Genomic DNA, 24,758 nt, shown 5'->3' with positions numbered 1-24,758 from the left:
AATCTGATCACAGATTAGCGCTCTGAGGGGCACATTGAAGCACTGATATATGCCCACAGGCTGTTTTCCAGAATCTCACCTAATCGAAGATCTTCCCTAATTAATTACTGCACCTGTCAGAGCTTTTGTTTTCATTCATGTTTTTTGCCTTTAATGATACGTATTGTATGATTTATTTTAGTGTTGTAATGTCACTAAATATTTTTTCTCTGCTAAATTTCAAATTCCTAGATGGCAGAAATTAGCTTAGAGATAAGTAATATAACTTTCAATGAATAGTTGTGGCATATGAGAATAAAATGATGTGGTTATGCAAATTACAAGTTATATTAAAGTTTGCCGGAGGTGTTCATGGCTGCCATGTCACATGTCCCTGTCAAGTTATTATTGTTTCAACAGAGGCATCATGTACCTTACCCCGAAGGAAGGGTGTCAGAAATAGAAATCGCAGGCATGGTGGCACTGTCAGGGAAGGATCTGATCGAAAGGAGATTTCGCAGCCTTTAAATCACATGCACATTGTTAAAACTTTAGCATTAGAAGGGATTATATGAGTCTGAAAGATGAAAGAAAGAGAGACTTGAGTTCATCTGAAATAATTTATTTTTCCAGCATCTCACCTACTCTTGTTGCATTTGCAGCTGAGACATCCCTGAGCTTTGCCGAGTTGAAACAGGAGTTCACTCAACAGGCCCCTTTGGAGCTTGGAGAATAAATACTAGCACACAGTCACAGAATTTCCAGACTGGAAGAGCTCTTAGAGGTCATGTTGACAGGTTATTTTCAAACTCTGTAGGAAATGGACGGGGAACGTCTGGGAAAGTTGGATTAAATTTCTATTTCAAATGCTATGTTTAAATATTTCTAAAACTTGATACAGTGTTCACACATCAGATGCCATTTATCCTTTGACCAGTGCTGCAAGTCTTTAACTTCCACCATTTCTGCCTGGTTAAAGATATCCTGAATTGGAAGGCTAATTACTAATTTTTTATCACAATTTCACAGGGTAAATACGATCACATGAATGTAAACTGATAGTAAGACCTGTATAAAACCAAAACCCTCAATCATAAATGCTAATTTCAAAAAGACATCTTTGCTCTGGCTAAATGGACTTTCTCAGAATTAAAGATTTAAGGACAATCAATATCACGACATATGCTTATTCTAATAAAGTACCACCTTTGCTGTTTTACATTTGGGAGTTTTCCTGTGATGGTGTCTTAAAACTCTTGTTTCAGAACTTTCACCTAGGTTTCCCGTGGAGGAAACTCAGGCCCAGAGAATAAGGACTTACTCAAATCAGGCTCTCTCAACACCAAGTGCTGTTTTGCTTTCCAATACACTGCATGGAGTGGTGCCTGAGGAGGAAGTTGTTAAATAGGTGAAAAATTAAAACTTATGAAGCCTTTATGTTTTCTTTACATGAAATCACTTTTAGATCTATTCAAAGAACAACCTAAATCCGATTGGTTAAAGTCTATGTTGATCTGAGTCCATTGTGACCACTAAGGGTAGACTTTGGCTCACCAGTGGTCCACCATCTACTGATTTGGCCTTTGTAGTCTTCAAGTTTACTCATTTTGAGAACCCAAGGTAATAGACAGACCTTTGCAAGAAGGTGTTAGAATTCTCCTTAGGAACTCCGGAATATCGAGTTTCTTCCAGAGTGAAGCCAGAAGCAAATTATTGTGGGGATATATGCCTTCCAGCAATGCTGATTCACCTCACTGCATGTGGTATACACCCGGTATGGATTCCTCAGTGATCACTCCCAGACAGGTAGTCGCAGGAAAGCTAACCTTTCCCCAAACTACAATTTGGAAGGCTGAAAATGAAACTGAAGTTTCATTTTTATTCTGTGAAGTTCACAGACTTGCGCTTTCTGTGCCTCCAGTTAATAGAGATTTAACTTTTGAAAGTAAATTTGTATGTTTCAGAAGAATGGCATTCTATCTACAAGATTTCCATGATCACTTTTCTCCTTCGGGGCAATTCCTGTTAATTTTAATTCATAAAAAATAAAAGTGCCCTAGCTGGTTTGGCTCAGTGGATAGAGCACTGGCCTGTGGACCAAAGGGTCCCAGGTTCAATTTCAGTCAAGGGTACTTACGTTGGTTGCAGGCTGTTCCCAGGCTCAGGCCGTGGTCAGGGCACATGCAGGAAGCAACCAATTCATGTGCTTCTCTCACATTGACGTTTCTCTCTGTCTTCCCCTATGTCTTCCACTTTCTCTAAAAAATCAATGGAAAAATAACCTGAGGTGAGGATTAACAAATAAATATATAAATAAAATAAAAGTCATGCCCTAGCCAGTTTGGCTCAGTGGATAGAGCATAAGCCTGTGGACTGAAGGGTCCCAATTCGATTCTGGTCAAGGGCACATACATCAGTTACAGGCTCCATACCGGGCCCTCATTGGGGCCTGTGTGGGAGGCAACCAATAGATGTATCTCCCTCACATTGATGTTTCTCTCTCTGCGTCTTGCTTCCTCTCTCAAAAAATCAATAGGAAAATATCCTCTGTTAAGAATTAACACCCCCCCCAAAAAAAGAAAGCCATGATAGTTTGCTTATTTCCTCTCCTCCTTTAGTCTAATAAATAAATGAAAGAGACATTTTAGTAAGATGAATTATCTTCGCATATTTATCCCAAGACCATCTTTGGAAAGGCACCATAGTTAAGAGTGTGGAGATAAAAATACCAACTATCTTTTATTATTCTATATAACAAAAGCCCAGCGACTGAACACGGAATGACCAGAACAACCAGTCAACCAGTCCCTATCATGCGCACTGACCACCAGGGGCAGACACTTAACGTAGGAGCTTCCCCCTGGTAGTCAGTGTGCTACCACAGTGGGGGTGCAGCTCAGCTGACGGGGATGCAATTGTCACCCCCTCACCCCAGGTTCCTCCTCCTCACTCCCTGCTGCCTACTCCGCAGTGGTGCCGCTGGACTTGCAGAGCTGACCCCGGAGGCTGGGAGGCGGATTATGGCTGCCATAGGACTGAGGCCTACTCTGCCCCCTCTCAGTGCTATTGACCCTGGGCCCAGCCCCAACCGGGTCCCCTGGAGAGGCGAGTGGTCCAGCTCCATAGGAAGATACCAGACCAGGGAGCAACCACTCAGAGGGCAACCACTCAGCTGACCAGGATGAGGGGTGTTCCCACAGCCGCCGATCCCCACAGGCCACGCCCCGCACCGGTGCTCGAATCCCATGTACCAGGCCTCTGTTATCTTAGAATATCATAAAGAAGAGATACTTTCAAGAATAAACCAGTTTCATAATATCCACTATCCAGAAGAATTTCTTCTACTTCTATTCCAAAAATCTGTATAAATTTGGATATAGTTAAACTCTTTTTCATAAAATCTTAAAAATGACTAGAGAAACCCAAGCAGAGGCTCATATTTAGGCCAAATTAATGACTTTTCCAAACCTTTTATTCTGTGACTATATTAGTTCTCTTTAGAAGGTAGTTTTTTTTCATCAATTCATTAATCCATCCAGTAAATACCTCTCAAGTATATACTATGTTTCAGCAGGACAACATGTGTACAAAAGGATTTTATTTTAGTGCCTACTAGTATATATACACACAATGAAAAATATATCAGTATTGGAAAGATATACACCAATTAAATATTTCTTGTGTTTTATATACTAATGGTAGAGTTACAGGCAATTCTAATTTTTTTGTCATGCTTATGTAAATAATCTAAATGTCGTTATAATAAGAAAAGGTTTTTGAAAAATATTATGGAGCACCTAGGAAAAACTATCATATTCCAGATATTGAAACACAAATACAAAGACGAATCTTGGCATTCTGTGGTGGACGAACCACAGTCAGATGAGGGAATTTGTTTAAAAATATATTAGAATGCATCATGTTAAGCACTCTAATATAATTGTGCATTAAGTGGCAGGGTATTTCTGAGGAAGAGCACCAAATGTCCCCTTGAAGAAAGCACATGGAGGCAATCATTGGGAATTTGGGGCAGATGAAAAGCAGGAGATCACAAGTCTGACAAGAAAGAGAACTATGCCACAGCTTGTTGTTTTATTATCTCTGTTGTTATATCTCATGCAGAGGGAATAGAATGTGCAAATGCATGAAGCCATGTGAAAAAGTGACACTATTTGAGAAGGGTAAGCCAATAGGTCGGGATGTAATGCATTGGGGGACATTGCAGGAAATGAAGTTAAAATATGCCCCCAAGAGAAACACCATAAAGTGTGTCATGGGAAAAACAGTGCCCTTCCCCCCTAAAAATATATTCATGTCCTAATCCCTGGAACCTGTTAATATTATCTTATTTGTTAAAAGGACCTGAGTAAATATAACTAAGGAACTTGAGATAAAGAAATCATTCTAGATTACCTGGATGAGCCCTAAATCCAATCACAAGTGCCCTTATAGGAGACACATACACAGAAGAGAAGACACAGAAGGCCATGTGAAAACAGGTGAAGTGACCACAAGCCATGGAATGCCTAGGATTGCCTTCAACCACAAAAAGAGGCAGATAACAGAATCTCTCCTAGAACCTTTGGAGGAATGGTGGCCCTACCAACACCTCAGTTTTAGACTTCTTGCCTCCAGAACTGTGACAGTTGTTTTTAAGCAACCAAGTTTGTGGTACTTTGTTACAGCAGCCACAGGTAACTAATACAAAGGGTACTGTATGTCATATAATGAAGAACTGTATATGGACTTTGGGAGTGAAGCCACTATATTTGTATTACAACTCTAAGTATGGGAAAATGTCCCTAGGGACCTAGATGCAAGGACTCATGAGTTTTTCCTAAGAATTAAAATGAAGCATAAAAAACCAATTATGTCTGTTTATGAATATACCTCTAATATACAGAACCACATGTTTTATATACATAAAATTAAATGCTCAGTAATTTAGTACTTTATATAGGGAACCAAGTACTCAGTATAATGGTTGCATTGAAATAAAAGATAACATCTTTAGAAAGACATCCCCTTTAAAACAAAGATTTTATATATATATATATATATATATATATATATATATATATATATATACACTTTTTTTAACAGTGACATAGTCTCCTTGAGATCTTTAAGCCCAGTCCTGTTTTGAGCAATTTTTTAGCCTATCCTAATGTTTGCCTAGTAGTTTATCACTAGATAATGATATTTCTCCCCTTTGCCTCTCATGATAGTTTTGAATATAAAAATGAAATACTTTAGTATTTCATTATTTTGCACAAGGAGATGTGAATCTGGATGTGAGAATGTGTGTCTGTAGGTAAACTCCTGACCATGATAAGGATGTGATGTTAGGGAAATGTGCTAGATAGCTTGTCCGTGGGCCAGTGAGTCTCCTAATGAAGCCACAAGCTTTATGAGTCCTTTAGGTGGAGCAAAATTCAGACCACAGTTGTAATTAATTCCTCTTCAAGTTTGGTTTTCTTCCGCCAGCCAGAAGAGATGCTAATCAAATAGGAAATTCATACTCAATATATACAGACAGGAAATGAGGACAAGACTTTGTCCTTCAGCTTCTCCACCTGAAATAAGACTTCAGGACAGTGTGAATTCTGGAAAAATATTCAGGTCAGTCTAATTCAGGGCTGAGCAACCTGTATACCCTTAATCAGCATCAACTGATGGGGCATAGGCCTGCAATGGGGCAGAGAGCGATCCATGGCTCAGTCTTTTATTATCATAATTCATTCCTGAATTGCATTTTTATGAGGAAGATGGAGTGTGTGGTAAGGAGTCACTCCCAGTGTTTTTAAAATTAATTTCTAAACATAAAAACATGTAGCTTAGTTGTAATGTTTCTTTTCTTGCCTAAACTTAATTTTTTTATTAAATTAAATTTATTGTGATGACATTGGTTAATATGTTATATAAATTTGAAGTGTACAATTCTTTTTTATTCTTTTTTTTATTATCTCTGTTGTTGAATGTATTACAGATGCCCCCTTTTTTCCCCCATTGAACCCCTTCTCTCCACCCCTTCCCCAGGCCTTCACTGCACTATTATTTATGTCCAAGGGTTATGCATATCTATATATATAAAAGGCTAATATGCTAAGTGTCCTTCCCACTGTCCAACTGGTCGCTATGAAGCGCACTGACCACCAGGGAGCATATGCTTAACGCAGAGCTGCCAGGAGCACACAGAGAAATGGCACCACAGACCTGGCTCTGACAAAGCAACATTTGGCTTCCCCCAAGTGGGACACAGGCACCACCATCACCCCAGAGTGACAGTCCACCAAATCACAGCCAAAGCTGCCATGGCACAAAATGCGGCCCACACCCTAGCCCAGCCTAGCCCACAAAAGGTGGCTGTGGGTGTAGAGTAATGACATCACGTTTTTGTTGACATTTCGAAGCCTAAATTGTTGACAGAATATGTCTGAAGACCAACTATTGCCACAACATACCTCTGAAGCTGAAAGAAAGCAATGTCATCGAGAGAATATCTCTGAAGAACAGTCATTGACAAGTACTACCACTACTGGTAAGAACTGCCTTCGTAGCGAAAATGAAAATGAGGTAAATAAGGATGCAATTATCGAACACAGTTGTGGTGGAATGACTGTTACATGTCAATTTTGCCTATCCCTAAATTTCTCCAATGAAAAACCATCTGATGGAAAATTTACTCGATGTTGTAGCAAAGGCAAAGTTTGTCCAAATGATATAAATTTTCCAGAATGCCTGGCATATTTTTTAAAAAATAATGATAAATGAAGATTCTGACAGTAAAAAATTCATGGAATTTTCATTGTTATGTTATTGTTTTTTATTAATCTATTTATATATTATTTTCATGTACATTTTACTAATTTTCTTTCATCTCTGACACTTCTATTATAGAGAAAGGGCGAGTAGTGATATTAAAATATTTCTTCTAATTAATTTCCTTTCAGTGTGTACCGGGCCACTAGTACGCATATAAATTTTAGGTTAATCACTTCCTACCCACTCCCCTTCCCCCTGAGATTAGCATTTGCATATTATATTGTGTGCTCACCACCCAAAGTCTAATCACCTTTCATCATCATATATTTAGCCCCTTTTGCCTTGGTTATCTTAACTTTCAGTTTCTATCTCTTGCCTTTTCACTTTTACTCTTTTGAGTATGAAACTAATTGTCTCCAGCATTCCTTCCTCTCTCCCCAGGAGGTTAGCCATGCCCCTAGGCACTCAGAATAAAGACCTCACTTCCCATGTAACAAAGCCCTTGCCAGTGAGCTCTTCATAAAAGAGATTTACAGAACATCCAGGAAGTATCTGAAAGGGAGGTCCTTGTTTCTGCCATGTCTTCCTTTCTGGAGACTTCAGTATGGATGTGATGCCTTGATGTGGAAACTGTATATTGAGGGCGACAGATCCACAGGGGAGAGAGAAAGGGCTGTGATTCACTGGCAGAGATATAAACTTCTGCATTGCTTAAGCCACTGTTATTTTGCATTTCTTTATGCCACAGCTTAATTTTTCTTCCAAAGCAGAAGTCATTTGAAAGAGTTAATGGTATGGTCCACATTATCTGCATTGACAATGTGTCATTGGAGAAATAAAATAAAGGGAAAATAATGGCTACCATAAGAACCGCTTGCCTCAAAAATAAATTGGCCTGAGAACTTTGTACATTCATATGAACTTACTCATCCCACATGTGCAGACCTTTTTTTGATTGCAGCCGCAGAGCAAGCTTTGTTTTGCATTAGGGAACTTAATAGCGGGCAGAGACCAAAAGGGGACAGAAGGGGAATAAAACAGAAAGTCCAATAATTATAATTTCTCCTTCAAGCTTAGATATTTGAAATAATTTCCCCTCTTAAGGAGAGATCAACCTCTGTGTATAACCTAACGAATTGTGTGCATTAAAATCATAGCACATTTTCTGCTTCACACTTCCCATGTACGCGAATCCAGATTTTATAGAAACCATTAGTCATAGAGAAGGTCTTCCTGAGTGAAGCTGTTACACCAGCTCTCTTTCTGGATTGAGCATCTGCGCATGCTAACAATGACTTTGTTGATTCTATCAAAATAACCTGTGAATGAGTATCACTCTATGTGTCTCTGTGTACTTTAGGGTGATATCTATATTTGTTGTGTAACTTGTTTTAATGCATTCAGCACACAGGAAAATGTAGAACAGAGCCACAGTAGGTTTTATAATCCCATTATTGCTTGCTAATTGACTGTCCAGTTTTATGACACTGTAACCAAATAGCAAGGTGCTTGATATGTAGGGAGCTCAGACATAGTCTAGGGCAGTGATGGCGAACCTATGACACACGTGTCAGAGGTGACACGCGAACTCATTTTTTTTTTGGTTATTTTTCTTTGTTAAATGGCATTTAAATATATAAAATAAATATCAAAAATATAAGTCTTTGTTTTACTATGGTTGCAAAAAATTTCTATATGTGACACGGCACCAGAGTTAAGTTAGGGTTTTTCAAAATGCTGACACGCCGAGCTCAAAAGGTTCGCCATCACTGGTCTCAGGAAAGGGGTTGGGGGTCACTGGTAATGCTGAATAATGAACCAGAGTAGAGAAAAATAGATAACTTCATAGTTTGAAGCGTAACTTGGTAATTCGAAGAGGCTGTAGCTCAGGAGAGCTATTAAATTAGTGATGTTTGGAATTAAACAAGCCCGTTTACTGTCTGACTTGGGCTATGCACAAATGAGGCTAGATTTCATTCTCTCTGTTAATCAGAATGCCTCTGTAGGAGGAAGGCAACCTTTCCAGCAACTTGATTACAGCCCTGGCATCAATAAGCACCATCAGAACAGAAAAGGGCCCTAAGTGTGGCATTCATGCATCTATCGTTTATTTCTGCTTCTCCACTTCTTGCCACATTTCCTCAGCTCCAAAACTCTAGAGGGAAAGCTGAAAAGTAGAGGAAGACGATTGAAGTGAGAGCTGTATGCCTGTGGTTTGAAGTTCCTTTGTACAGGTGCCAGACGAAAACGTTAGAACAATGAGAGCTCGGAGAGAATAATGTGGAACTTTGGAAAATAATGACGGTCTTTGGCAAATGGAAAGCAGCAAACTGTCATCTCACATTTGCCCTAACACCTGCTAACATACACCTAGCTTATAGTGAATAATTTGTTTGCAGCTATATTTTTCTGTGCCTTTTCAAATTTCGTCTGACCACTTTTATTTTTTTATTTATTTTTTAATCCTCACCTGAGGATATTTTTCCATTGATTTTTAGAGAGAAACACCAATGTGAGAGAGACACATCGATTGGTTACCTCTTGCATGCCCCCAACTATGGCTGGGAGCCTGCAACTGAGGTATGTGCCCTTGACCAGAATCGAACCCAGGACCCTTCAGTCTGCAGGCTGATGCTCTATCCACCGAGCCAAACCGGGTAGGGCGGGTCTGACCACTTTTACAACAGCAAGTCCATCATGATATATGGTGAGTGTTTTCAAGTAAACATTCAACTTGTCTCTTTTTGAGGCAAGATAGGGAGAAAAAGTAAGCTTTCACAAAAAATAGCCCTAGATCTGAATGATGAAAAGTATCATCTCTTTGTCTCACTGTCAACACCACATTGTCCTGGGTGAGCCTGTCAGGCTATTAGAAACAACTGTTGATGAACTTGTGACCTCTGCTTGTGTCCAACCATGTTTCCACTTTGTGTTTAGATCCTCACTACCTTTAGATGAAATAGAAAGAAAATGTTGACTTTTTTAAAACCTAATTTCAATTTATCTTTATTGTTGAAAGTATTACAGATGTTCCCTTTTCTTCCCACTGACCCCCTCTATCCCACTCTTTCCCCCTGCCCAGGCCTTCCCTGCACTATTGTCGGTCCATGGGCTATGCATATATGCATATAAATTCATTGGTTAATCTCTTCCCACTCCCACCCCCAGCCCTTTCCTCTGAAATATATCAGTCTGTTGCATGCTACCATGTCTCTGGATCTTTTTTGTTCATAAGTTTATTTTGTTCATTAGACTCCACATATTAGTGAGATCGTGTGAAACCTGTCTTTCTTTGACTGGCTTATTTCACTTAGCATAATAAAATCCAGGTCCCTCCATGCTATCAGCAGTGTCTTTTTTTTACTGCTGCATAGTATTCCATTGTATAAATGTACCACAGTTTTTTAATCCATTCATCTACTGATGGGAACTTGGGCTGTTTCCAGATATTAGCTATTGTAAATAATGCTGTTATGAACACAAGAATGCATATATTCTTTCTGATTGGTGTTTCTGGCTTTTTGGGATATATTCCTAGAAGTGGGATCACAGGGTCAAATGGCAGGTCCATTTTTAATTTTTTGAGGAAACGCCATACTGTTTTCCATAGTTGCTGCACCAGTCTGCATTCCCACCAACAGCGTATTTGGGTTCCCTTTTCTCCACATCTTTGGCAGCACTTGTCATTTGTTCATTTGTTAATGGTAGCCATTCTGATTTGAACAAACTATTACAAATTAGGGAATAATACAAAAAATTTATTTACATTAAGGCATTATTTTAAAATTTGGTATGATAATTAATGATACTGAGGTTAAATCTTAAAAATATATTTTAAGTATTTTTTTAAGTAAAATATGTTAATATAATGTTTGATATTTACTTCATAATAATGTAGAGTATGAAAAAGTGGCTGAGGATATAGATCAATTATAACCTGTTATGAGATGAAGCTTAATGATGGCATGTGAGGGTTCATTTATTATTCTTTTTCTATATGGGTAAAAATTTCATAATAAAAAAAGATTAGCTGATGTTGGTAAAAAAAAAAAAATAGAAATAACTAAGCCTCCACCAATGTAAAAAGGGTGAGATATCTCATTAGCAGTTTATCTCCAAATGGATTTGATTGATTCCAACAGGTTTCTGATATAGAAGTGAGGAGGAAAAACAGTTTGGGGCCTGAATTCTTTGGGGACCTGAGAACCATAGTTTAGTGGTAATTGTGTTACAATTCAAATCAAGTTTGAGTTGTAATACACTATGGAGTCAAAAATAACTAGCAATATTACATAAATTTCTTTCAGTTCTGATTTACTATTTCCAATGCAATTTGTTGACTTGAGAATGCATACAAGTGCCTACTTTTATTGTCTATTATTGGCATAGCAGCCAGATACTATCAGAGTAATTATTTTTATTGTCATGCATTTAATTTTAACTGGTCTCTTGCATGTTGCTACAAGTCATTTGCAAATTCTCACATCTATGCAATAGCATAACCACATGTGTGGTTGTCAACTTTAAAAATCAATTTCTCCCGTGTGCCCATAGTGAAAATGATTACAGGTTATACAAATGCAAGTTTTATCATGACAGTGGAGCAGAACTGATGTGGCATGCTAATTTATTCATTAAAGTGCAGATGAACAAATTATAATCATAGGTGGTGGCATAGTCTCCTTCTGCCACTGTTATCTGGAAACACAGGCTCCATCCAGATGGGAGACTAACAATTGGAGCCCTAAAGAGCACTTTGATTTTGATGCACTAAAAAGTGTTTAAAATGCCACATTCTAGGGGCAGCAACATTTTTTATTTGGGTCCTAAAGTGGAGATATGTTGCCATTGAGGAAAAATGGAAGGAAGGGAGAAAAAAGGGAAGGGAAGGGAAGGGAAGGCAAGGGAAGAAAAGGAAGGGAAGGGAAGGGAAGAAAAGGAAGGGAAGGGAAGGGAAGGGAAGGGAAGGGAAGGGAAGGGAAGGGAAGGGAAGGGAAGGGAAGGGAAGGGAAGGGGAGGGGAGGGGAGGGGAGGGGAGGGGAGGGGAGGGGAGGGAAGGGAAGGGAAGGGAAGGGGAGGGGAGGGGGGGAGGGGAGGGAATGAATATTTTAGAAAGTAGAACTTCATAATTTTTATCAACAAGGCATTCAATGTTTTGTTAATATTTATTAAATTGGCCATTTTTAAAGGGATATTCTGTGTATTTTATGAAATGACATTACAGCAGTTAATCAATAACTCTTTTTTGTTATAAAAATCTAGTTAGTTATAAATCTAACTAGATAACACATTCTTCCATTTTTAACACTGAAGCATGGGAAGGCAAAGTCTGTACTAATTCAGATCTTTGAAGTCTAGTAAAAGAGACAGGGCAATCACAAAATACATCAATTATCAACACACAGCAAATCAATGGAACAGTATAATTATGCTGCAAATCAATGGAATAGTTTAATTATGTTAAGATGAGGATGTTCACTGTGGGTTAGAGTATCCAGAGAGAAATCCCTGTAAGAAAGAGGGGCCTGAGAAAGAAAAATGGGAATCATTTTGAGAGTAGAGAGAAGAGACTTGAACAATGAGAGAACAGTGAACACAATTTCAGGGAAGGGATTGTTCAGAGCATATTTTAAGGGATTTTAGTCTGGCTAGAACAGAGAAGGTAAAATTAAAGTGAGACTAGGCAAAATTGTTCAGGGTCTTCAACAGGACATGAAGCAGCTTTTAAAACCAGGTATTAACACAAAGTTAATTTTAAGAACTTTTAGAGCTGTGTGCTCTTGTGGTTGAAATGCTGATAAAATTTTGAGCTGCAATATGAGTATTCTTTCCATGCTGCTTTGTCTTTTCACCAGGTTCCAAAAAAAAACCTGTGTGTAAATAGAAAAAAACACAGTACTCCTCAAAATCAACATTTCAATTATGTATGTTGTCATGGTTTTCAAGCTTGTACATGAGCATAAATCCCACTTCGGGGATGTTAACTAAATTCTCTTGCATAACAGAGTGTGTTCAATGGTGCAGGGGCCCCACATATGGTTTATTCTCCTGGTGATGGCAGAAGACATTGTGTTCTTAATTTCAGACACTGTGTTTCTTTGGATATTTAAAAAAGACATGCTCTGGGAGTTTCTTCTTCAGGACTCCTTAAAGAAGGAGACCTAGTCCTCGAGTCTAATTAGCTTTCTATATTTCTTAGAATGTGGTTGAGTTGACTACGTAAGCTATAACTGGGTTCATATTTGGGGGGATATCCTGATTCCTAGCACTTACTAAATCCATGCACTGCAAAGTGCTTCTCATCTTTATCTCACTAAAGCTCAAATGATTTGTATGATAATTACCATTATTCTCCTCTTTTGGCAGTTGAGAACACTAAGACTCAGAAAAGTTAGATAATTTTCTAAAGGTAACATAGCTTACAAACAATGAAGCCAGGAATCAAATCCTAGTTTCTACTCCAGAGCCTGCACTCATAACAACTATTATATATATATTATATAATATAATGATGATATTCTATTTTATATATAATATATAATCATAGTAATATAACTATAGCATACATATATACACATACATAATACTATTGCATTGTTAATAAATTTAATACTATAATACGAAGTATAAAAACTAGGTGGATAGGAAAACACATATGTGTATATGTATATATATATACAGAAACATTTATATGTATACATTTATATTCACATGCATTATATATATAATTCATCTATTTTTGTTCACTGTGATTATATAATTATGTTATTTAAAGTTAAATTTATTTTTCTTTCTTTCTTATTACAAATGCATGTTTTTGTGTAAGCCCAAATAGCCTGCTGAATACTATATCCAATTAAACTCAGTGATACTGTCTATGCAGATAACAGCCCATGGAGAGCCCACAGTGACCCCTAATACATCAGTGATCTGTGTTGTTTATTTGAAAGCTCCTTAAGAAATAACCCATTAAACTAAGTTCTCTAATTTTATGCTCATATGTTACTGCATTGCTCTGCAAGAAAAACATGGAATTATTCCCCATTATTATTTTCAGATTATGTCTCAGCCCTTTGGTGGTAACACTTAGATTTTGTCAGAGTGAATGCAGTACTGTGGGGAAAATAACAGGGGCCCTCCCCTTGAAATGCCTCTCTTCTTCATTCACCTGTGCAAATTCTTCAAAGCTACTACTTTTGTGACATTTCCCTTGGTCTTTCAACCAGAAATCATCTCTCTCTCTCAAAGGCATGCCATCACATTTTATATAAATATATATAGTTTCTACATTGTATTATAGTTATTCCTGTACATCTCTTATTTCTCCATTAGGTTTCATGCTTTATGTTTGATTCATCTCCCTGTCTCTCACTGTATATTTATGAATAAGGCACTATGATTCACCAAACATTTGTTTAAACAGTAGGATTGTAACGTAGAAAAGGCTCAAGTAAAGCAGAATCAATGAATTTTGCTTGGTTGGCATCATTTCCCCCCAATTTTTATATATTAATTTGAGAAAGGGAGAGAGAGAGAGAGAGAGAGAGAGAGAGAGAGAGAGAGAGAGACATCAATTTGTTGTTCCACTTATTTTTGCATTCATTGGTTGCTTCTTGTATGTGTCCTGACCAGAGATGGAACCCACAACTTTGGCATATCAGGTTGACACTCTAACCAACTGAGCTACCCAACCAGGGCTGACATATGTTTTCTAAACTCTTGTTTGAAGATAAAATAAAATTTCTCATGGAAATTTGACAATCTAATTTGTTGGCCCTTATTGATTTGACCACAGAATATGTTCCTATCCAGTGTTGCTAACAAGAGAAATGTATTTTAAAAAGAGTTTTATTTATTTTTGATTGATCATGAACTTTTAAAAAACATAGATGCCAGTTATAACAGGAAATCATTTTATTTCTAAAACTTTGCCCCAGTGGAATGATTTGCATGATCTTATTATTTATATCATCTTTCCTGATCCTGAGTTCTAACCATTGAGGATAGGGAAAGAGAGGAGATGTCAGCAGGCTACAGAACAAATGCACACTAGAAGAAAAGGATAAATTATGTTAATTTTGAAGTAATAAAGATGACCCAAATTGTAATTTTGCTTTTCAGACAACTTAAGGTCCCTTAGTAGATATATAATCAACACTAATAAAAGAGAAAAATGGTAATTGGCGTACGACGATACCCTTTTCATTGGCTAATCAGGGCTATATGCAAATTAACTGCCAAGATTGGCAGTTAACTGCCAACAAGATGGCAGTTAATTTGCATATGTAGGCACAATGCAGGGAGGTGAAAGGGAAAGCAGGAAGAAGCCCCCTGCCACTGACAGTGATCGGAAACCCAGGGGGGAGCTAAGAGCTGGGGGGCAGGGCAAAGGCAGCCCTGGGGCCGCCTTTGCCCTGCCCCCCAGCCATGATCGGAGAATCAGGGGCCTTTGCCGCCCTGGCCAGTGATAGCAGGAAGTAGGGGTGGAGCCAGCGATGGGAGCTGGGCACGGTCGAAGCTGGCAGTCCCAGGAGCTAGGGGCCCCTTGCCTGGGCCTAAAGCGAAGCCCACGATCGCGGGGCCGCTGCAGCTGTGGGTCCCCGCTGCCCGGGCCGGAACCCTCAGCCAGAGGCATCCTGCAGGGGCAGGGGCGGAGCCCGTGCGATCGCGGCGCCCCCCGCTGCCACTGCAGGTCCCCGCTGCCCGGGCCGGACGCCTAGGCCAGAGGCGTCAGGCCTGGGCAAGGGGCCAATCCTGCGATTGGAGGGTGATGGGGGTCAACGCCTGAGGGCTCCCAGTATGTGAGAGGGGGCAGGCTGGGCTGAGGGACACTACCCTCCCCCCCCCCACACCCAGTGCACGAATTTCGTGCACGGGGCCCCTAGTAATTTATAAGAATTTAAGTTAGGAGAGCCTTAAATTCCTGTTTTGTTGTACACCCTTGACATTTTGAAAGTTTAATTAACTGAACATCCCCATAGTGTAATAGACTTTATATTTTCATTAAACCTTCCTCTGCCTAAAATATCTAAAAAAGATTATCTTTGGGAACACCTAGTAAGTTGAAAACATGAATCAGTACTAAAATATAGTTAGGTATTTAGAGCTTTGCTGAAAATCTATGACGTATCTGAGGTTTTGAGCTATGCTAACTGCACCTGTGTTAGGAGTACTGCATCTGCTTGTGTTTGTTAAAGGGTGGGTATCCAGAACCCCATATCACAGGCTTTCTGAAAGACAGTAATTTGTCACAGTATAGGGGCCTTTAGTTAGATAGAGGGTGTGTAGCCACCAATCCTACATTTTCATTGAATTTATTAGGTGCCAGAAACCTTAATGATTAAATGCACTCACATACCTTGCCTAAGAAACGGGTGCCGTATCATATTAAAATCTTTAATTTTTAATTTTTTTTCAAATTCTAGTCAGCATTTTTTGCACATCTCCTTCAAAAAAATATGAAATATACATATTTGGCAAAATCATATATATACATATATATGTATACACACACACACACACACATATATATATATATGTGTGTATATATATATATATATATATATATATATATATATATATGCATATATATAATTATGCCAAAATTACGGTTGCCAAAACCAATATGTCTCAAACTGATAAAAGAGGCTGATTCCCATACATAGCCTTACTTGAAACACCTTGTAACTTAATTCACTCCCCTCTTCCTGTTCTTTTCTCTTCTGTTTCAAAACTCATTGTGCTTAATTACTCTTTGTCCCTTACTGATAAGTTTTAGTTTCAAATCTAGTTAAGTGGGAACTATTTTTTTGCTATCTCATTTGGCAAGGAAAAGCAAAAACACTCTCAAAGAAGGGTTGGGGTCTCATCCAGGCATCTTTGTCTCTACTGCTCACAAAGGAAGAGTTATCGTCTGAAACACAGAGGGGTTTAATAAGAAGTAAATGGAAATGAGTAAGACATGAAGGGTGTATTGTAGCAGATTTCATTGATTTTTATCCATATGTGTTTAAATGACCCCAAAACATCATCCCACATATATTTTTTTTAAAAATCATTAAAATAATAAATGTCTGCTTCCTCTAAAATATAAGAGTTGTCACCAAATGAAATAAGTGGACACATTTCTTGATACCTGTTGAAGGGTTAAAGTTGCTCCTGAGTAAACTTACCCTTTAGTGTCAATGAAATGCTTCTTTAAAAAGTCTGATAATTCATAATTTATATGTATTAAATTAACTTATTTGATCCATAAATTGCACAAGTAATTAATTTTCTTCTGAAAATGACAAATCATTCAATGAAATATTGAGAATCTCTTTTATGTTTTCTCAAGAAGTTAAACGCAATAAGCAACATTCAAAGCTGGTTCCAGACAGTGTAAAAACAGTTGAGAAATGTTTCTAGATAATTAAGTTTAATCAATAGAATAACTGCAATACTCTAAAATGGTATCTCAGGAAGAATGTCAGTGGCGTTGACACTTTTTAGAACCAGAAGGGTGGCGATGCTTTTCCTCCTTATGCTGGGAGGTACAAACAAACAAGACCAAATCCAGCCCCATGTGGAGTAACTGCTGGTTTGGGGAGTGTACTCTCTGCAGCATTTGCGTCATAATGACCATGCATCTTAAAAGCTTGGAACACTTCATGGACAACCAACAATTCATTCCCATCCTTGTAACATGCTCAGCAGACACTGAAGTTTAAGTTTTATACATTGTTATTAGCAGCCGCTTACTGAGATATGGTTGATAATTACAAAGTCGCTTTGTTTTCATTTGACTCATACGCAGACTTTTCTATTTGCACTCTGTATTATTAACCAGGAGCCCAGAAATAAGGACAGACTCTTCACTTCAGGGTCAGGCATTTTAAGCTCATCATTATTTGACTTGGCTAGATAGTCTGCCAGTGAAGGAGAAGGTGATAGGATTTTAAAGTAGATTGTGTTGTAGCTGCATAAGTGGAGCTTGGCATAGGCTCATAATAATTACATGGACTATTTTGTGTACCTTCACAACTCAAAATGTGTGTTTGCTCATCTGGGTATCCAGAGTTCAGATTTTGTGTCCATTTGAAATTTCAGGTGCCAAGCGATGCTTGATTTCTCAGGTAGAATGAGCTATAGAAAGGAAAGGGCATTCGATGGTTGGTGGTCCCCTAGGCAAGCAGGAAGTGATGGGGGGTGACTCCACAGGCAGGTAGGTCGAGGCAGAGCCACAGCCAGCCATCAGTAGAGGCTCCGTGGGTACAAGTCTGGTAAAACTAAAGAAAGGTGTTCATTCTGAGGTTCACATTATGGCTTTTGTAATCTCCTTCCTTCATAAACAAAAGTGAAAATTATACTTTACTAGAGGCCCGATGCATGAAATTCATGCATGGGTGTGTTCCCTAGGCCTGCCTGCGATCGAAGCCTGAGCATCTGGCATGGGAGGGCAGGTCCCAACTGACCTCTGGGCCCTGGGCAGAACCTGGGCCCCTGGGCCCCCACGCACCCCCCTCCGCCTGAGTCATGGTGGCCCAGTCCCCACACGGCGATGCGGTGAGCACAGCCGATGCTGCGGACTGGGGTGCATTGCGGGCGTCTGGGCCACCCAGCGGCACCACAAAGAAGCCAGGTGGACAGCACGCTCTCTCCTGGCCGGCCTCGCAGACCAGCTCCTGCACAAATCAATGGGGAGCCCGACCAGCCCCTGTGATCCCAGTGGCTATGGCCCCGCTCACCCAGAAGAGACCACATAGGTGTGGGACAGGCTCCTCACAGATGCCTGGCACCTGAGCGCAAGGGCTTCCCCAGCATGCAAGCCCTGGTGTGTCAGGGGAGGGTAGCTGGGGGGGGGTAAGAGTGAGCTCGGTGGACACCCCACATTCTCACTGTACCTCCATCCCATCACTCCTGCCCCCCAGTAGCCAGCGAGAGGTCCCAGCACATCGCAGATGCCCACCATGTTCCACACCACCCCCTGGTGTTCAGCACACATCACAGTGAGCAAACTCTGGGTCTCCCAGTTGAATGACTGCCCGAGGGGGCAATTTGCATATTAGACTTTTATTATATAGGATCACTGCATTAGTATAAAAATGAATGAAATCCAGAGTGGATTAAATTTACCTTTTTTTCCCCTCCCTGGTTTTTTAAAAAAAATTGTGTGCCCCTAATTAAAAAGAATTTAAGAAAACAATTGACCTAATCCTGAGTTCCTAATATAAGTATAGTTTGAAAGACCCCATCGGTAAAATTGCAATTTTGCCTCCCCACATTCTCATCAGAAAGAAAAATAAGCAGTTCTCCCAAAGTACATAATCCTGATAATGGAGTTGGACGCATTGCTTCTCAATTTATCACAGTCCTAAATCTGTGACAATGCAAAAATTAAAAAAACCTTTCTCAAGATTAACAATTTCTGAGAAAAACTATCAACGTTAGACATTTGGTACATGCCCCAATATACCAATTTTTGACAACTTCCTTTCAGTACAGTTTGTTTCTTCACAAGCATTTAAAGATTATTGCAAAAATAAGAATAGCCCTTTCCATTTCCTTTTCAGTTGTAAAGCCCAAGTACTGCATGCCATTTATGTTTTATTTAGCAAACACATAGTATGCTTCTATGGCAACATCTTTGCCTACGCCTTTTATAAATGTCAGGACTCATTTAATCTTTACACCATTCATTCTGGGTTGAATTGTATCGCCCCAAAGAGATATTTTGAAGTCCTAACCCCTGGAACCTGTGAATGTGACCTTTTTGGAAATCAGGTCTTTGTAGATATAATCAAATTAAGATAAAGTCACACAGGAGAAGCGTGGGTCCTAAGTCTAATAATGCTGGTGTCCTTATAAAAATAAATTATGTTATGTGTTTTTTAACCACAATAAAATACAACCCTCATATATGTGCTAGCAGTTAAGGAGATGGATTTATTACCCACAGTCCCATGAGAAAAATCTAAGTTAATACTTTATAGTTAAACAACAAACAAGAATTTGAAAAGTATAGAATGGCACATTCCAATAAAAGGCTTCATAGAAATTGGGCTATAATAGCTTCATAAAATTGAGACATCAAGAGCAGTGGCTGGGGGAAGACCATCTTTCAAAGTGAGCAATTAATTCCTGTGGACAAATTCTTCTTGTGTAGAATCATGCCCTGTCAACCCAGCCTGCTCCAAGGGGAGCTATTTCTTCTGGATGGTGCATTCTCAGCAAAAATTTTGAACTGTGAAGAGAAGGACTTACAAGTATCTATCTATTGCAATGTCTGAAGATGGCTTTCAGCCAGATCTTAACAGGAAAACAAAACTTTACTTGAAAAATGACAAAATTCACAATCTTAAGAGAAAAATACTTCACCGTGCATCATTCATATAAGCAGCAAAGCAGAGTTGTCCAAAGCATGGACTCAGAAGCATTTGAGTTCCAGCTCTTTCCTTCACCACTTGTGGGTCCTTGCAAAGGTCGCCTCCCTCTCCATGCCCTAGTTTCCTCTGTGGAAGAGAGAATTACACCTACCTCACAGGTGGCGTATTAGTTTCCTAGGGCTGCCGCAATAAAGAATCACAACTGGGCCTTAAAACAACACAAATGTACACTCTCAATAGTGCAGGAGCCAAAGTATAAAAGCAGGATTGGTTCCTTCTCAGGGGCTCAGAGGAAGAATCTGTCCTTACTTGTGGTGGTTGCTTGTAACCATTGGCACTTACTGGCTTGAAGTTGCATCACTCCAGTCTCTGCTTACATTGTCATATGGATGTCTTCTTGCTGTGATTTTGTCTTTGCACTCTCTATATAGAGAGAGTACAAAACGAGGGAAATAATAGTGCCCATGGATTGTGGTGAGGATTATAGAGGTAATATGTAATATATAAACTTAAGTGGTGGCTTGTTTCCCCTATCTATCTATCTATCTATCTATCTATCTATCTATCTATCTATCTATCATCTATCTATCTATCTATCTATCTATCATATATGTATTTAGGTCACTTTTCATAAGCTAACTGTGTTTCTCATATCACTCCATTGTATCATACATTATCGAGTACACCCACAGAGAAAGGCACCCTTCTGTATAGGAACCCTGCTCCAAATATTTAACAGTTTATACAAAGGCAGGCTCCTGGGAAGTGTCTTATCGGGTCCCAAACTTGTTCAGTTTTTATTATTGCTGTGGTCTAGGCCTTGTTATCCTTAGCATCAAGTCTCAGAAATCACTGCTGTTATCCAGCATGTTGACAGAAAGGGTATGTGGGTGTTCGAGGAAAAAAAGAATCAGGAGACAGGAAAATTGGATAGTAACTGAACTCTACTTTTTCTGAATCTTTTCAACTAACTTTTATTCTATAAAATCTACTGGCATTCTGCAGAGCAAAAACCTGTCTCTAAAGTTCCTTTCCTGAGCTGCAGGACTGTGATCTGGTGACTTGGCCACGTAAATGTGATGGTTCAGGAGCTGCCCCATTGCAGTCAGTATGAGGCCGACACTATTTGTTTAAAATAACATGTTCTGTTTAAATTGAATTCATGAGGAAATCGATCAGAAATACAAAGAAAATATTAAGCCCTGGCCAGGTAGCTCAGTTGGTTAGAGCATCGTCCTGATATGCTAAAGTTGCAGGTTCGATCCCCCGTCAGGGCACATAACAAGAATCAACCAATGGATGGATGAATAAGTGGAACAACGAATCCATGTTTCTCTCTTTTTCTCTAACATCAATCAATAGGATTTTTTAAAAAGGAAGTAACATTATAGCACTGAGACTGAAAGTGGACCACCAGTAGACTTCCCATGGCCACAGTAGGAAGGAAAAGGAGACAACTAAGTTGTATGTGGCCGCGTGGCCCTTGGTACCCTTCAAGCATAATGAGTCTATTTGTATTCTGCTTTCAGTGAAGTACAAAGTAATTCCTACTTTTCCACAAATGCTCTCTTCCTTTCACACTTTAGTTTCTAACTAAATAAAATTTCCAAAAGGAAGCATTTAAAGGAATGCATATGACAAGACAAAAATGTAAGAGGGAGTACCATATTGGCATGGTAATGGCTAACCTGAGCCAGATCTCTGAGGAAGTTCTGATGTCTTTGAAATAGAGAGGTCAAGGGTGACTTTCTCTCAGGACTTTTTACATGGTAAATCGAGAACTGTGTTTTAATGTTTTCTAGCCTCAAACAGCAAGCAGAACTATCCAAGAATAGGAAATACAGTAAAAGAATTAAAAAGGAAAGTGTTTTTTAAAAATATATATTTATGGATTTTTTTTTTTTTACAGAGAGGAAGGGAGAGGGATAGAGAGTCAGACACACCGATGAGAGAGAAACATAGATCAGCTGCCTCCTGCACATCCCCTACTGGGAATGTGCCTGCAACCAAGGTACATGCCCTTGACCTGAATCAAACCTGGGACCCTTCAGTCCGCAGGCCGACGCTCAATCCACTGAGCCAAACCGGTTAGGGCGGGAAGTGGTTTTTTTAAGAGAAAAATTATAGTGGAACATATTAGGAAATGTGTGTATGTTCATATGAATCAATATGTGTGTGTATGCACACGAACACACACACACACACACACACACTGAACAAGAGGATAAGAATCTATTCTTTTAACAAAACCTCTAAGCAACTTGCATTCTCATTAAACTTGAGAGACACTGTCAATGGATGTAAATATGATTATTTGATAGACTAGCGTCTTTGCCCTAAGTGCCTGCTGGGATTTTATTTAAAATGCTCTCACATTTTAAATAAACACAATACATAAATCTCTTAAGTCAACAAAATAAACAAAAATAGTAGGAAAAAATGGATGGAAAATAAAATGTAAATTTTAAAGTTATAGTTTAAATTTAAGATAGGGCTCTGTTTATAGTCTGTTTTATATATGCATCTTTAGGAAAGACACAGGGTAAAAAGGCCCCTCACTGCATAGCAGCAGATATTTCTAAACAAAGTTTCCTTTAAACTTCACAGTTGTATTAGATGATAGCTAATCTTAACCAGTGCTTAGTAGATGACAGGAACTTTTCTAGGAGCTTTACAAATATTAACTTATCTAATTCTCAGAACATACTCAGGGTATATTGATCAATTATTAGCTCCATTTTACAGATGGGAAAATAGAGTCACAAGGATAGGTCAGTGGCCAAGGCCATACATGTAGTAAGTAACAAAGCAAGTAATCCAAGGTGGGTAACCTAGCTATAGACTGAGTGTCTTAACTACTAAATATGATGACTTTTATTGTGAATATATATTTATGTTCTTTTACTGGTAAGAAAGGTAAAAGGTTAAATATTTTCTTAATTAGCAACTCAGTTCTGTCTTCCTTCCTAAACTAGTACTGGATCTCCTATTCTAACTCCTTCCCTAAGTACCAACTATTTAAATGGACTTGCCCTGGCCAGTGTGGCTCAGTTGTTTGGAGCATCTCCCTGTGCACCAAGAGATGGTGGGTTTGATTCCTGGTCATGGCACATACCCAGGTTATGGGTTTGATCCCTGGTTGGGGTGTGGAGCAGGAGACAATTGATCAGAGTTTCTCTTTCTTTCTTTCTTTCTTTCTTTCTTTCTTTCTTTCTTTCTTTCTTTCTTTCTTTCTTTCTTTCTTTCTTTCTTTCTCTCTCTCTCTCTCTCTCTCTCTCTCTCTCTCTCTCTCTCTCTCTCTCTCTCTCTCTCTCTCTCCCTCCCTTCCTTCCTTCCTTCCTTCCTTCCTTCCTCCCTCCCTCCCTCCCTCCCTCCTTTCCTTCCTTCCTTCCTTCCTTCCTTCCTTCCTTCCTTCCTTCCTTCCTTCCTTCCTTCCTTCCTTCCTTCCTTCCTCTCTCTCTCTCTCTCTCTCTCTCTCTCTCTCTCTCTCTCTCTCTCTCATCAACACAAAAAAAGAACTTAACCTCTTATAGAAAGGAACTCTGCCCCATGAGGGTTGTTGTAAGAATTAGGCCAAATAATCAATGCGAAGAGCTTAGTGCTCAGCACATAGTAAGAGCTCAAATTTAGCAAAGATTTTTTTTTCATTATTCTATAACTATATAAAATACTTTATTTCATAGAATTTAAGAAGTTGTTTTTAGCTAAGAAACCTCCTATATCAGAGATGTTAAAATGTGGACATACATGCATCTTTTAATGGATAAAAATATGACACTCTATACATATTAGGTTTTCAATCAGTGATGAATGTCAGATTGTCCCAGAATGTCATAACTGTTACAAAATTTTACATTGTTACTATGTGCATGATGTATATTTATTTTTATACAGCACGTATATTTATTTTTAATTTTCTCAGCAATCTTCTATGGTATTATTTTTCATTGTGCTCATAAGACAATTGAGATTTAGAGATATTAAGCAATTCATTCAAAATCAAACCATTAAGTGGCAGAGTCCAGAGGGATATTCAGTTCCTTGGATCCCAAAGTCTTCAACCATATCGCACTATGTTGCATCCACAATTCCGAATCCCTGGATACTTTCTTTAACTTTTTTCTCTATGCAAGTATTTCTGCTCTTTTATTTTGACTATTTCATAGAGGAAATTGCAGTGACAATGACCTCACAGGGCCTACCCAGGACAAAAAGAGAAAAAGGACATGGCATTGAGAGATGGCGTAGCATAGCAGACATGATGCAAAGACAAAACTATTTCTCTCCTTGTCTTTCTCAGTACTAATTTCTCAGGAAATACATTATACACATCAACAGACTTTAGCATCTCTAAGTGAGGTACCCCAAAATTCCTCTCAATTCTCTCAAGAATTCAAAGATACACAATAAATTATAAAGAAAGAGGTTACATTTGAAAGCCATACAGATATAGCACTGGATTTTAGTGTGTAAATATTGATACAGTAAGTTTTGTCTGCTGCAAAGCAATCACACTATCAGTAAAATTAAAAAAAATAGAATTATGATTTCCATATTTCACTGATGTCCAAGATAGGTACATCAATACCTGGCATTTTGAAGGATCGGTCGTAGGCTTTCTCTCTAACCACCACCCAGATACTTGTATTT

General features: G+C 38.8%; 1 protein-coding gene across 2 annotated transcripts in view; it reads left to right on the top strand.

The window, feature by feature from the left end:
• The window catches only part of NALF1 (NALCN channel auxiliary factor 1), a 605,529-nt gene that overhangs the window by 423,007 nt on the left and 157,764 nt on the right, over nucleotides 1-24,758 (top strand). The window lies entirely within an intron of this gene.

The sequence above is a fragment of the Myotis daubentonii genome, chromosome 2, assembly GCF_963259705.1.
Source record: "Myotis daubentonii chromosome 2, mMyoDau2.1, whole genome shotgun sequence".
Classification (NCBI taxonomy): Eukaryota; Metazoa; Chordata; class Mammalia; order Chiroptera; family Vespertilionidae; genus Myotis; species Myotis daubentonii.
This window is presented reverse-complemented; position numbering and strand designations above follow the sequence as displayed.